The sequence below is a fragment of the Podarcis bocagei genome, assembly GCF_964188305.1.
Source record: "Podarcis bocagei genome assembly, chromosome: 5".
Taxonomy (NCBI): domain Eukaryota; kingdom Metazoa; phylum Chordata; class Lepidosauria; order Squamata; family Lacertidae; genus Podarcis; species Podarcis bocagei.
The window spans coordinates 43,342,164-43,355,650 of NC_138129.1; the positions used below are offsets into that span (position 1 = coordinate 43,342,164).

General features: G+C 43.9%; 1 protein-coding gene across 2 annotated transcripts in view; it reads right to left on the reverse strand.

Annotated features, from left to right (window-relative positions):
- Window positions 1–13,487, reverse strand: part of TMCC2 (transmembrane and coiled-coil domain family 2) — a 109,480-nt gene that overhangs the window by 87,903 nt on the left and 8,090 nt on the right. The gene's annotated exons all lie outside the window — the stretch shown is intronic.

Below are 13,487 nucleotides of genomic sequence, written 5' to 3' on the forward strand. Positions count from 1 at the left end.
CTACAACTCCCACTATCCCCGAACACTGGCCATGCTAGCAGGGGCTAATGGGAGTACAGCATCATCTGGAGGGCCACAGGTTCTTTGCCCCTGATCTGCACCCTAACTGTGACTGGTGTGGCAGGTGTCCTATGGTCATTTCCACACTTTTTGCTGACAACTCTTCAATTTGCAAAAGCATTCTCCATAGCAGGTGCTTTTCTTCCTGGCCTTTTAAATATGCTTTAACAAGATATACTCCCTCCCAACTGAACCTGCCAGCTATAGATATTAACTCCTGCCCATTTGTCCTGCAAACTCTGCTTTAAGGAGTCCCATGAGTTGGCACAAGCTTTTGCCAAAGTCACAGCTTCACTAGACTGAGGGAGACAGAGAAGAAAGTCTAGAAGAGAGCTGGATGCTCTGCTGCTTTTGCCAAACTACAAGGCAAGCTATGGTTACAGTTACTCAAGTCAAGCCTAACCAGATGCATCTTATAGAAGCTACAAGCAATGTAACCAAATTTCATGTATAAGTGCAAAAGCAAACCATAGCTTCCTTCATTAAATCATCATTGAAAACTGAATAGGAGATTTTCCTTTCTTCAGAGTTTATGTGGCTTTAGTAGCTAAAAGTCTTGGTTGTGGCCCACTCGGGTTTCCTCCACAATCGAAGTAATATGAGGCAGGAAAAAATGCCAGAACAAGGGACAAAATGCTGGTCTTACACCCTGGATAGCCAATGTGGTGTCCTGCAGATGTTGTTGGCTGCAGTTCCCATCATCCCTGACCATCGGTCTTGCTGGCTGAGGCTGATGGGAGAATCAGATTTGGCTATTACTGTATTAAAATATAGGCTACAAAAGTCCACGGCATTTATCGCCTATGTAGCAAAAATGTGTGTGTGTGTGTGTGTGTGTGTGTGTGTGTATATGTGTGTGTGTGTGTGTGTGTGTGTGTGTATGTATATGTGTATATATATGTGTATATATATATATGCATAAAAGTTTGCTTATAAGCAGAACAAACTTCCTTTTGGGACATTGCTTCAAGATGGAATGAAAGAGCTACATAATCTTTCCAAGGAAGCTGGAAGTCAGGAGCAGAAAAGTGTTGATCCTGCCATATCTTGCAACATATCAAAGCAATTAAACAACAGATTGTCCCCTAGAAAGACCGCTGGGTGGCAACTTGTGTCAGTTGCCATTTCAAATGAGCTTGTTGCTATTTTTGGAGCAGAGAACAAATTTCCCACCACATCATCCCATATCTGTGTGTGTTTAATGCACCTGGCAAATAAGTGGATCTGTGGAAGAGAAGTGTGTGGTGGAGCCTGCTCCCAGCCTGCAACTCCCAGAACCTGGGCTGCTTTGAACCCATTCATTCGTCTGTGGTGCTTATGGGGCATGGTTTGGTTATGCATGGAATGTAGATAAAAAGTTTTTCCTATGTATTGATCAAGGATCCCTAGGCGACGAAATAAAAGGTATTTCCAATCCATGTTACATGTTGTCCATGGTCATAAAAGAAAGGATTTAGCTAATGTTAGTGGATGCAAACATAGTTAAAGATTATTTTTTTCATGAATAAACTATGTGGGAAATTTTCTAATTTCATTTGTATGCATCTCTAATTATGGGATCAGATCTTCTGAAGGATGACAACAAGGACATTCTGTACATTCTACTCTCCCAGGAGAACATGGTATTTGGCCATACATTACTTCTTATCTTGTTTTATTTTTCTTGCAGAAAGATTAACCTGTAATGCTCTTTCATTATTAATAAACCAGACTGAGCTTGGTTATGTGAAATCATTAATATGTAACAAGCCCAACAATGCTGAGTTCTTTTGAAAAACATGACAAACAGTGACCCTACAGGAGCTGCAGTTTGAAGAGCATTTAGAAAAGTGATCCTAGCAGCCCACTGACAAGGAGTCTGCATCAGCACTCTCATCGAATTAAATTAATGCTTTTGTATTGGGAAAACAGCTGAAGACTCAAAAGTCCACTGCTGGTGAAAGAATAGCAGCTGACCTGAGACCAGGGCTTTCTTGTGGGATCAGGGCCACCATGCAGGTGAATCTTGGCATGAGAAGTACAAGCTTCCATCACATTCCATCAAAGCAAACAGAACGAAGCCAAGACAGAAGTCCCTGAAGCAGAAACAACTGAACCCAATTCTAATAAAAGAGCAGCATATTCACCTCCAAGGATCTCACACAGTTCAGCCTATGCGCTGGTTAAAAAAACTTTTGGAGAGATATCAGGCTCCAGGCCAGAGCCTTCCCTTTCAAAGCCTTTTAAACCACAGAGCCTAGGGTTTGCTGATCAGAACATTGGCGGTTCGAATCCCCGAGATGGGGTAAGCTCCCGTTGCTCAGTCCCTGCTCCTGCCAACCTAGCAGTTCAAAAGCACATCACAGTGCAAGTAGATAAATAGGTATCACTCGGGCAGGAAGGTAAACAGCATTTCTGTGCACAGCTCTGGTTCACAGAAGCGGCTTAGTCATACTGGCCACATGACCCAGAAGCTGTATGCTGGCTCACTCGGCCAGTAAAGCGAGATGAGCGCCGCAACCCCAGAGTCGTCCGCAACTGGACTTAACGGTCAGGGGTCCCGTTACCTTTACTAACTTTCAAAAAGGGGGTGGATTTAGATGTCAAGGCACTGTTGAAGAAAATTGCTCCTCTGGACGTCACCTTGCTTTTTCAAGGCTTGTGTGCTCCATGTCACAACACGGGCACAACATGGGGCAAGCAGTAGGGAACAAATATCTAATACAGTGGTACCTCAGGTTAAGTACTTAATTTGTTCCAGAGGTCCATTCTTAACCTGAAACTGTTCTTAACCTGAAGCACCACTTTAGCTAATGGGGCCTCCTGCTTCCACCGGGCCACCGCTGCACGATTTCTGTTCTCATCCTGAAGCAAAGTTCTTAACCTGAAGCACTATTTCTGCATTAGCGGAGTCTGTAACCTGAAGCTTATGTAACCTGAAGCGTATGTAACCTGAGGTACCACTGTAAATCCAAAGCAGACCACAGAGGATCTTCAGCTCACCTGTGTTCAGGTTTGCCTACGAATGCAAAACTCATCTTGCCACAAAGCTATCCACCATATAGCAGATCAGACTATTGGTCCATCTTGCCTAGTAATGCATATTCTGACTGGCAGTAGCTCTCCACGGTCTCAGACGGAGGTCTTTTCTAATGACCAGCTACGTCCTCCTAACTAGATATGTTAAAGACTTAGTCTGGGTCAGTCCTTTCTGCATGGTCCCAACCAGGGACTTCCTCTCTCAGGATCCTCTCCCTCCTTGGAACTTTTTTTTTGGGGGGGGCTTATCTATTTGTTAACAAAAGCAAAACATCAGTAGGGCAATCACTAAATGACTGGCTAATCAAGAGACAACTGAATAGACCTGTCTGCTTTCTTAAAAGTCTTCAAGAGATGCCTGAAAGCCAAAAGTGAGAATGCCTGCCAAATGTCTGCAGGAGGAGTATTCCATAGCAGGGAACTAGTGACACTACATGCCTGATAGTCACTTGAGGCCAGCTGGGCTTGCGTGTCAAAACCCCTCCCCCAGAAAGAAAGACACAGGACACGATGTTTAAGTTTAATGGGCATGAAATGGCCACAACTTTATTGATTAGAGAATTGAAGGTATTGGCCCTAGGCATTGGCTCCTATCCGCTACCCGGCATGATGTCCGGGAAGGGTTAACACTAACCGTGGGAGGCCCCCGTTGGAGTACGCCAACTAGGATCCCACGGGTGTCACCGCTTGGGGCGTGCCGGGGGCCCTTACCTAGGTAGGTTTCGGACAAGACAACGCCCCTCGGAGTCCTGTACCGGACTACCCCATTTCCTGGGGGAAGGTGATGGCGTTCCTTCCCCCCCATCCATTTGCATAACAATTGTACCCCAGCCAATGCCTAACCGCCAATACAGGGAAAGTTGTGACGTTTTGCTACGAGGTAGGCGAAAAAACCAACTGGCGGAAGATCGCCAACTTGGAAAAATTCCTACCAGGCCCCTTGCGGCGACCAACCGAAGTCCATAGCAAGGTCATGACTACCTACGGCTACCTAAGCGTCTAAGGGTGGGTGGGATGGGAAAACCTCTCAGCTGGTCGGGAGTGAAGAGGGCGGACCCTGGGCGTGCCCGGCTTAAAATACCTTAAGCCACGCCTCCCCCCAGCCCGCCGATAGGCGGGCAGGGTCGCGAGCACGCCCAGGGATTCCCCCAACTCTCGCGGGGGCCAAGGTTAGCCCCCGCGCTTGGGGAGGAGGGGCTAGACCGCAACCCCCTCTTCTCCCCATGGTCGGAAATGGCTTTCTGGAACACACGGCACAACTAACAGCACTCCTCTGGATGATCTCAAGAATTCTGCTAGGAAATAAGGGCTCAGGAAGTGCTTAAGAGCCTGGACTCGTTTTTCAGCCCTTTGCATACCAACACAAGAACCTTGAACCTTCCATGTATTTTTGCATTCTCTGTGCCTGAACCCTAGTTTGAGTTCCACTGAAGTATCAGAGAAGGGGCAGAAACATTCATTTTCGAAACATCAACTTGATCTCATGGTTCCTGGAAGCCTCACATCAGCACCCCACGGTTTAATCAAAAGTGAAGAACACTTAATGTGTAGTTTTCTGCAAACTAGCCTCAAGTCACTCAACTCCCACTAGTACCCAAATCATTAGGCCTCCTTTATTCTCATTAAAAGTTAGGAATAATTTACTAGCCACTAAAGTTGCACAGGGGAAGGGCAAAGAGGCTCAAGCTTTCCTCATCAGCCAATTGACTTTAAGAATCAGAACGTCTTACCAATTTTCACCTGTGAAAAGGATTACCAGAAAGAAAGGGGAAAAAACCCTACTGTATTGAATTGCTGCTTTGGGCCATCATGATTTAAAGTTTATTCTATTTATAGAGTCTCTATGGAAACGGAGCACACGTAAGGTAGAAAAGAACTATAAAACCCACAGATTTCTGCATCATGGTACAGAATGGATTTAGATTCTTCGTTTGCCCTTTAAAAAAAGGCTCATGGGAACCAAAATGCCTGGTTCCCACATTTTAAAAATAACCATTAAAAAAACATATTTTTTTTTTTTAAAAAAGGAGGCTGGGGACCAGGAAGGAAAAATAGGCTATTTTCACAGCATCACGCCATGCCTTGTGTTCTCTCCGTGTTTCCTTTTGGGAGAAAATGGACAGATGACAACTGACATAACCAGACCATGCAAATGTAAGCTGGCAAATTATTCTGATCGATGGATTTCTCAAAAGAAAGTAAGAAAAGCCCTGCACAATCAGGCCAAATGTCTACCAAGCCTAACATCATGTTTCTAGGGAGGCTGTGTGTCCTACTTCACAGAGGATAGTCTTCTTTTTGAAACAGTTCTCTGTCTGGTCCAAGGCTGCATTCACGCAGCAATTTATTTCATTTCCCTGACATTTCCCAAGCAGGTAATTTCCACATTAGATTTGAGCTTTCACACAATGTAAAAGCCACTCCCAAAAAACTAACAGAATATAGCACATGTTAACCTTCATTTCTGTGCTATTTGATTCCAGGAAAAAATCCATGTGCAGCCCCCTTAGCCTAGAAAACTGCAGTAGTAAAGTGATGGAATTTGGAACAGTATACCAGCATACAGTTATTTCCTGCTGTTTTCATGTGGAAACAGAATCAGGCACGTGTGGAGCATTGCCCAATGACATCTATTGCTGTGTCAAGCCACACCCACTGGTATGAACAAAATATAGGGCAACACGTCAGTCAAAAAACCCCACTTCCATAGCATAACAGGTACTGCAGTGTGAAAGAGACGTCAGAAAATAGGACATAAGTCCTAGCATTACAATCAGGAAAACTAGCGCCAGATTCCAAACATCCAAATGCACCCAAAGTCCAGTTATCTTTCTCCATAAAAAGAGAGAGGAGCAGGGGCCTTGAAGCTGCTCACTGACAACACATGAACAGCAAAACTGAGTAGGCACAAAGAGGGCACTGGCTTTAGGCTTCTCTACCATAGTGAGATATCCAATCATAGAACTGTAGAGTTGGAAATGATCCCAAGGGCCATCTAGTCCAACCCCCTGCAGTGCAAGAATCTTTTTGCCCAATGTGGGACTCGAACCCACAACCCTGAGATATATAGTACAGTATATCTGTTTAAGCGATGGCCATTTTTTCCACATTTGCACATACATATAAATTAGGATAGGGGATTGTATGCAGATCTGTGACCTCTTCTTTCCTTTCTCTGTTTTTGCGCAACCCCAGAGTCGGTCATGACTGGACCTAATGGTCAGGGGTCCCTTTACCTTCCTGCCAACCTAGCAGTTCGAAAGCACGTCAAAGTGCAAGTAGATAAATAGGTACCACTCTGGCAGGAAGGTAAACGGCGTTTCCATGTGCTACTCTGGTTTGCCAGAAGCAGCCACATGACCCGGAAGCTGTCTGCGGACAAACACCGGCTCCCTCGGCCTACAGAGCGAGATGAGCACCCCAACCCCAGAGTTGTCCGTGACTGGACCTAATGGTCAGGGGTCCCTTTACCTTTTATAAATTAGGATAGGGGATTGTATGCAGATCTGTGACCACTTTTTTCCATTCTCTGCTTTTGTCTGTTTGTTTGACAAGCATGAGTGGTCATCCTACTGCTTGCCATAGTGGCCAACTAATTATTACTTGGAAGCTCATAAGTAGACCACGAAGGCAGCAGGCCTCCCCTGCTGTTATTTCCCAGCAACTGATATTTAGTAGCATACTGCTTCTGAACCTAGAGAGTCTGGGAGATCAGCAGAGAAGCACCAGAACCTGTTGATTGGTTCCACTGGTGTGGTGGCTAAGGTGTTGGACTAGGATCTGGGAGATCAGTGTTCAAATCCCCACTCAACCACAAAACTCACTGGGTGACCTTGGGCCAGTCATTGCCTCTCAGCATAATTTCATTTACAGGGTGGTTGTAAGAATAAAATGGGGAGGGAGAAAGTCATGCATGGTCACCCTGAAGCTCCTTGAAGGAAAGGTGGAAATAGAAATGTACCATAATAGGTATAGAAATAAATAAAAGACCTGCTCTTCACCAGAACATACAAAAGCGCAATACCATTGGTTGAATCTAATACAGTCACTGCATGAATGGAACAGATTTAGAGGAGTAGTGGGGAGGAGAGTAAGAGGAAGTCCAAGTGCATGATCCAAAAGTTGCTTTGCAAGTGCAATGACTTCGTTGTATGCAACCTAATTAAAGCAATGATTTAAAATAAAATAAAAACCACCACCCGTAACCTCAAAACAATAATTACATGCCACACATTACAAGGAGGACATGATAATGATAGTATGCCTCTGAATCTCATGTGGCAAGAGTGCTATTGCACAAGGAACTTACTTATGGGCCTCCCAGAGGCATCTGTTTAGCCACTGTGAGAACAGAGGGCTGGACTAGATAGGCTTTTGACCTGATCTAGCACAGCACTTTTTGTGTTAATATAATTAACCCCAAGCCTTGATATATAATAAAACTGCATCCTATTCAATCATGGTTGTATTAACTTGCCAATCTTAACCTGAGTGAGTCAATAACAGCCTTCAAAGCATGAAACATGACTCATTTCCCAAACAATGCAAATGAAAAACTTAGACAAATTACAAATGCACACAGCTAGTGACAAAAGCATAGGAGTCTGTTTCCGAATATTGCACATATATACAGAGATATTTTACATATTTTACATATATGTAGACACCTAAACCTTCCATCCCTTTGGATAATCTCATCTATTGTTCTGGCTAAACAACTGACCTAATTAAAAATAATAATTGTAAAATGGACTTCAAGGTACATATTTAAATGTGTTTTTATTGGAACAGCTTGCAGGGCTTGTTCTCAAGGTACTGAGGCCAAAACTCATGATAACTTTTGACATGGTAAAGACACCGTGAAGTGATCTTATGGCAGCAATTTCATGGTTTATGTGTGTACACTCTCATGTAACAACAGCAAATAATTATAATGGTAAAGCAGAAAAATTCAAAAGGCAGAATTTGACCCAACCTAGTAAATACTGATTTTTTACCACTGGGGGGCAGACAAACAAAATACTGTATTTATGACATAAAACCAACATTGGTAAATAATGATAAAGATGGTGTGGTGGTGTTTGTTCCGGGTAATTACCACATCAAAAGAAAGATTCCGGCCATAGATACAACCTTCAGTTCAAAAAAATCACTGTGTTTCAGTAAGCCCCTCCCCCATGACTTAAAGGTGAAAGCACTTTGCCGTTCCTGTACAAACGAGAGTCTTGGTTGAAAAAAAATGATATATATATATATGTTTATTATTAAATTAATAACCCATCTTTCACCCCAAAGCTGTCCTTCCCCCCCTTTTTTTATCTCAACAACAACCCTATGAGGTAGATCAGTAGAGATAGAAGTAGAGATTGTGGTTGGTCCAAAGTCACACAGCAAGCTTCATGACTGGGTGGAGATTTGAACCCTGTTCTCCCAACTTCTAGTCCAGCACTTTAACCACTATACCACACTGGGCCCAAATGTAGCTAACGTGAGTCCTAGATAAGTCCCATGGAACCCAATGTGACAGTTGCAACTAACTCAAGACCCACTGCTTCCAGTGGAACTTAGTCAAGACAAGTGGGACCGGTCACAATATGTTTCATTGTGGAGTGCTCCTGCTCAAAGTGCCAGCCAGCCAGGTCCTCATCTTCTTCCAGGATACTCCATTACACCAACAACTGAGTTTTCCGGCTCTCTCCCCAACAGATAGCATTAGCATTCTGTGCCCCCTGAACACAATAAATTCTCATTGGGCTTTGGGACGGGGAGGGGTTACTCCCTTGTTTTCCCCCCTGAACCTACTGATAGCTCCTTTTTGTGCACAGGTGATGTCATTTGGGCACTCACTGTTGAAGTATTATTATTATTATTATTATTATTATTATTGGAATCATCCAACATTTGCTTTGCAAACGGCAGATGGCTGGCATAGAATGACTGTTGCTCAAATCCAGGACAGACAGACAGAAGCTGAAGTGAAGTTATGCTGCAGAAGAGGGAACATATTCATCTGTGTTACAAATGCAGTCTGAGAATATTATCTTATTCAGCAAACCCATTCCGCCAGGGAAAGGGCTCTAGCCTTCATAACAGGGCTCCCCCCTTCTCCTCCCGCTGCACGCCCCCTACACCTCACCCAAATCTCCTCTGGAGGGTAGAGAGGCACTGCACCATAGCTGCAAGCTGCAGAACCATGAAAGCACACATACACAAAACAACTGTCCACGTAATTCAATGTGAAGAAGGATGTGTAGCACCACCAGCTAGGAATGGCAAGCCTATCCCAGTTTGTATGTTCTCTTGTCGGTTATTGCTTCTCATGGTTAACTCCTCCATTTGGCTTGAAGTCTACACGCTGGTGCCTGCTTTGGACCAGTGTGATACACTTAATATGGTAAAGGGACCCCTGACCATTAGGTTCAGTTGTGACTGACTCTGGGGTTGTGGCACTCATCTCACTTTATTGGCCGAGGGAGCCAGCGTACAGCTTCCGGTTCATGTGGCCAGCATAACTAAGCCACTTCTGGCGAACCAGAGCAGCGCACGGAAACATCGTTTACCTTCCCGCCAAAGCAGTACCTATTTATCTACTTGCACTGGTATGCTTTCGAACTGCTAGGTTGGCAGGAGCAGGGACCGAGCAACAGGAGCTCACCCCGTCGCAGGGATTCGAACCGCTGACCTTCTGATTGGTAAGTCCCAGGCCTCTGTGGTCTAACCCACAGCGCCACCTGCGTCCCTTACACATCACCAAAAAAAGAAGAAATGAATAATCAAAAAAGAGGTCATAGATCTGAATAAAATTTCCATATGCTAATTTATATGCCTAGATGCAACAAACACTACAATCTAAACAGTAATGCAATACATTTCACCATAGTGGGGTAGACTGTGAACAAATGACCTGTGTGCTTGCTCAGTCGGCCCTCCATGTGCTCACTGTAGATGGGGAACTTCAGGGCCCCTGCTCGCTCTCCCTGCAGTGATTCTCTTTCTTTAAGCCAGACTTCAGGCCAACTGAACAGTTTATAACCAGTATGAGGTTGGCCACAGATCTTGAAGCAAAATCAAATGTGACCTGAAATGGTGCGTGTGTCTGCGCTTGCTTGCATGCATGCCTTCCTTTATCCTCCTTAAATGTCACCTCAAACAGAAATGAAAGAAACTGCACACATCTGCCATCTGAAGTCCTGAGGAATTGTGACCTTTATATCTAATTAATTTACTTGTTTAACTCACACAAATCCACTTGGAAAAACTGGTTCTTCAAGATCCATGTGCTATTCCCCCTGAAAGGTTATTAAACATCACTGAACATTTACATGTCTCGAAATCCCACATACAGGTTTAGCAAAGTATTGTTTAAGGATTATTTATGTAATGTAATTTTTGCCCATGTGATCTCACGTAAGTGACCCCAAGGCAGGGTGTAGTAAAATATTAAACCATAACATGAATATAAAAGACTATCAAACTAGCATCCAGTACAACACAGTATCATAATTGTGATTATGGCACAATTCTGTGTGAGCACCACAACAAGTGCAGGAGGCAAGAAGAAAGAGTTGCCAGCAAGCATGAAGTGTTGCAAAGGGTCCACTTACAAACACTGTGTTATCATAAGGGCGGCATAATGATAAAGTTAACATTTAGCATAAGTTATAGAGCACAACACTCCATGCACCAAATGTTTGAGCATGCAAGAAAAGGACTGAAAAGCACAGTAGCAAACCAGACAGTGGCTGATAAATGATTTTACAGGGCGGTCACTAATCATGTCATTCCAGAGCCCAAGCTGGTACTGTTCATGCTTGCCTGACAGCAAATATATTCAGGTAACCCGTAGGGGACTTGGCTCACCTTGACAATGACCTTCTAAGACTGAAAGGCAATAGCTTATTCTCCCGCAGGACACACATTTCAAGCATACTATGCAAGAGCTCTGACACTGGACATACTAATCTTCACGGGTAAAAAAGGGCAAATGTCACATCCACCCACTCCAGCTATCCCACAAGGCGAGACGTTAATGTCTCCTGACAGAAGTAGGCTTCTAATCTTCAGAGACGTCGAACCCTGAAACAGTCTCTCCAGAATGATGCCAGAGACAAAGACAGTAAATAGTTTTAAAACTGAGCTGAACACAGTTAACTATAGGTATTCAATACTGCATTTTAATTTAGAGCTATCCAAGTACCATTCTGGGGGTGATTTTCCTTTGCTATCCCTTCAGGTTTTGAAGTGCACAGTGGAGCAGGGAAAGGAGATCACCTATTTTCACAAAGCAAGGTTAGGAAATTTGTTCGCACATTTGTGACAAATTCACAATATATTTGCAAGTTGATGGACTGCTGATAATTAACATAACCTGCACATTATTTTAACCAACATGGCAGATGCCAAATTGCAGATGGTGAAAAGACCGCATTTCTGCAACATTCTATTTCAAAATCAAACCACTCAAATGTGAAAAAGGTTAAGTCAGCTTCTGCAAAATCTTTGTGGAAACTGAAAATGTATAATGATACATTGAGTTCCCTTTTAGTCCACTGCAAGCCCTTCAGCATTTTAGTTTTTACCAATGTTTATTGCTGCAACAAGAAGACTAGAAACTTGCTACTTTTGTTTCCAAGTGGAAGTTGGGCTTCTTGTGGGGTGCAAAACAAAATACTTATATATGTAATTATGTTAAAAAGCTTTGGCTCCAGGTCAAGGAGCAGCAACACATTTGTGGATCCTTGTTCTTTGGCTCCTAGTTCCTGATTCTAGTCTTTCTACTATTCAGTGTTGAACCTTGCTTGAACTTCCTGTGATGTTGACATTGGACTCTTGCATGATTCTGTCATGTTTGAACCTAGACTAATTCTCTGTGTTTGAGCTTAATGTGTTTGAAACATACTGCATCTGCAACCCTGCCCTCATTGGTGAGTCCTTTGGGGAAGGTTCGTATCTCCTGCAATTGGCACCCTAGCACCTAGTATTTCCTGCAGCATGACATCCTGCTTCACCTCATCCCAACAAAAACCCCACCCCCGCTGGCCAATGCTTCTATTAGGCCTAGAAAAAAGCTTCCATTGGTACCAATGGGACTTGCTAATGGTGCATTTAGCATCCTGTCTAACGTGGCTCTCAGTTCCCACCTCAACAGTGTCAGGAAACAGGATGAACAGCTATACTGCTACTAAGCTGGAGTGTTGTCTGAGCCCATGATTTAACTGCAGGGGAGATTTTCCCAGCACAAAGTTTAAGCGCTCAGCTTGCAAAGAATTATGACAGCACCTTACAATGCAAAACATTCATAGTTATGTAAAAGAACAGGACCTATAAACAGTCATGCTTAAAGAAAGCAACGCTGTTCTCACTCTGGGCTTGGAAGGAGCCTGACTTGCACTTCACCAAGGACTAAATTATATTCTGTTACACTCAGCAAAATGTGCAAGAGAAGAATACACCCAAAACACACACACACACACACACACAAATCTGCTAGCTTAAAACATTCAGGTCTTCATTTATTACAAAGACAGAATGCCTGTAAACACAAGGAAAAGAAAAATGAGACCCAAGGCTGTCATTTACTAAGTTTTCACTCAGAAGACTGCACTAAATCTTTATAAAGAAAAAACACAGTGATGGTTGGTGTGCTAGAGTTTGGGCAGTGACTGCATAAGGCAGAGGTAGGGAACCCATCTCCCTCCAGATGTTTCTGGAATACAACTCCATTTATGACCATCGGAAGTGAGGAGAGCATTGGGTCCCAACCTGTGCCACCCCGCCAGCTGCTGCTGCAGAAGGTCCCATGTACAACCTCTGGCATTTCCTATTCAAGCAGATCAGATAGCAGGTGGCAAGAAAGGCTCTGGTGTGAGATGCTGGGGGAATGATGCTAGAGGCCAGAGGAGACAGTGCTGGGCTGGATAGATGGATAGTCTGGCCTGGTATAAGGCAGCTTCATATGAAAATTAAGATGGTCACTGCCACTGGGCAGCAGCCAAGAGGAAGGAGGACCATAACAGAAGGAAACACAAGGTTACAGAGACACAGGGGCTGCTATGTCGGCATAATGTGGTAGGGAGCCTGCAGCCCACAACCAAACATCATGCAACCCATAGCATCATCCAGCTCTTCAGAGTAATGGAAGGGGGTGAGGAAGCAGAGAGAGATGGGGTGACACAGAGGAAGATCAAGGGATAACAGAGAGTGATGCAATATTGTGCACGTCTACTACTTTTGGCTGCCACTCCACTCTCCATCAGATGTGTGCCCACCTGCAGTTCCAACTCCTGGTTGCCTTTTAATGGACCTTCATAGGAAAACGGTCCTTCATCTTTTCTTTAAACTATCCCCACCCCTAGCAAAATTAGCAGGCATGTAAAAATGGGAATATTTGTTTGCTTTCTAGAAGCACC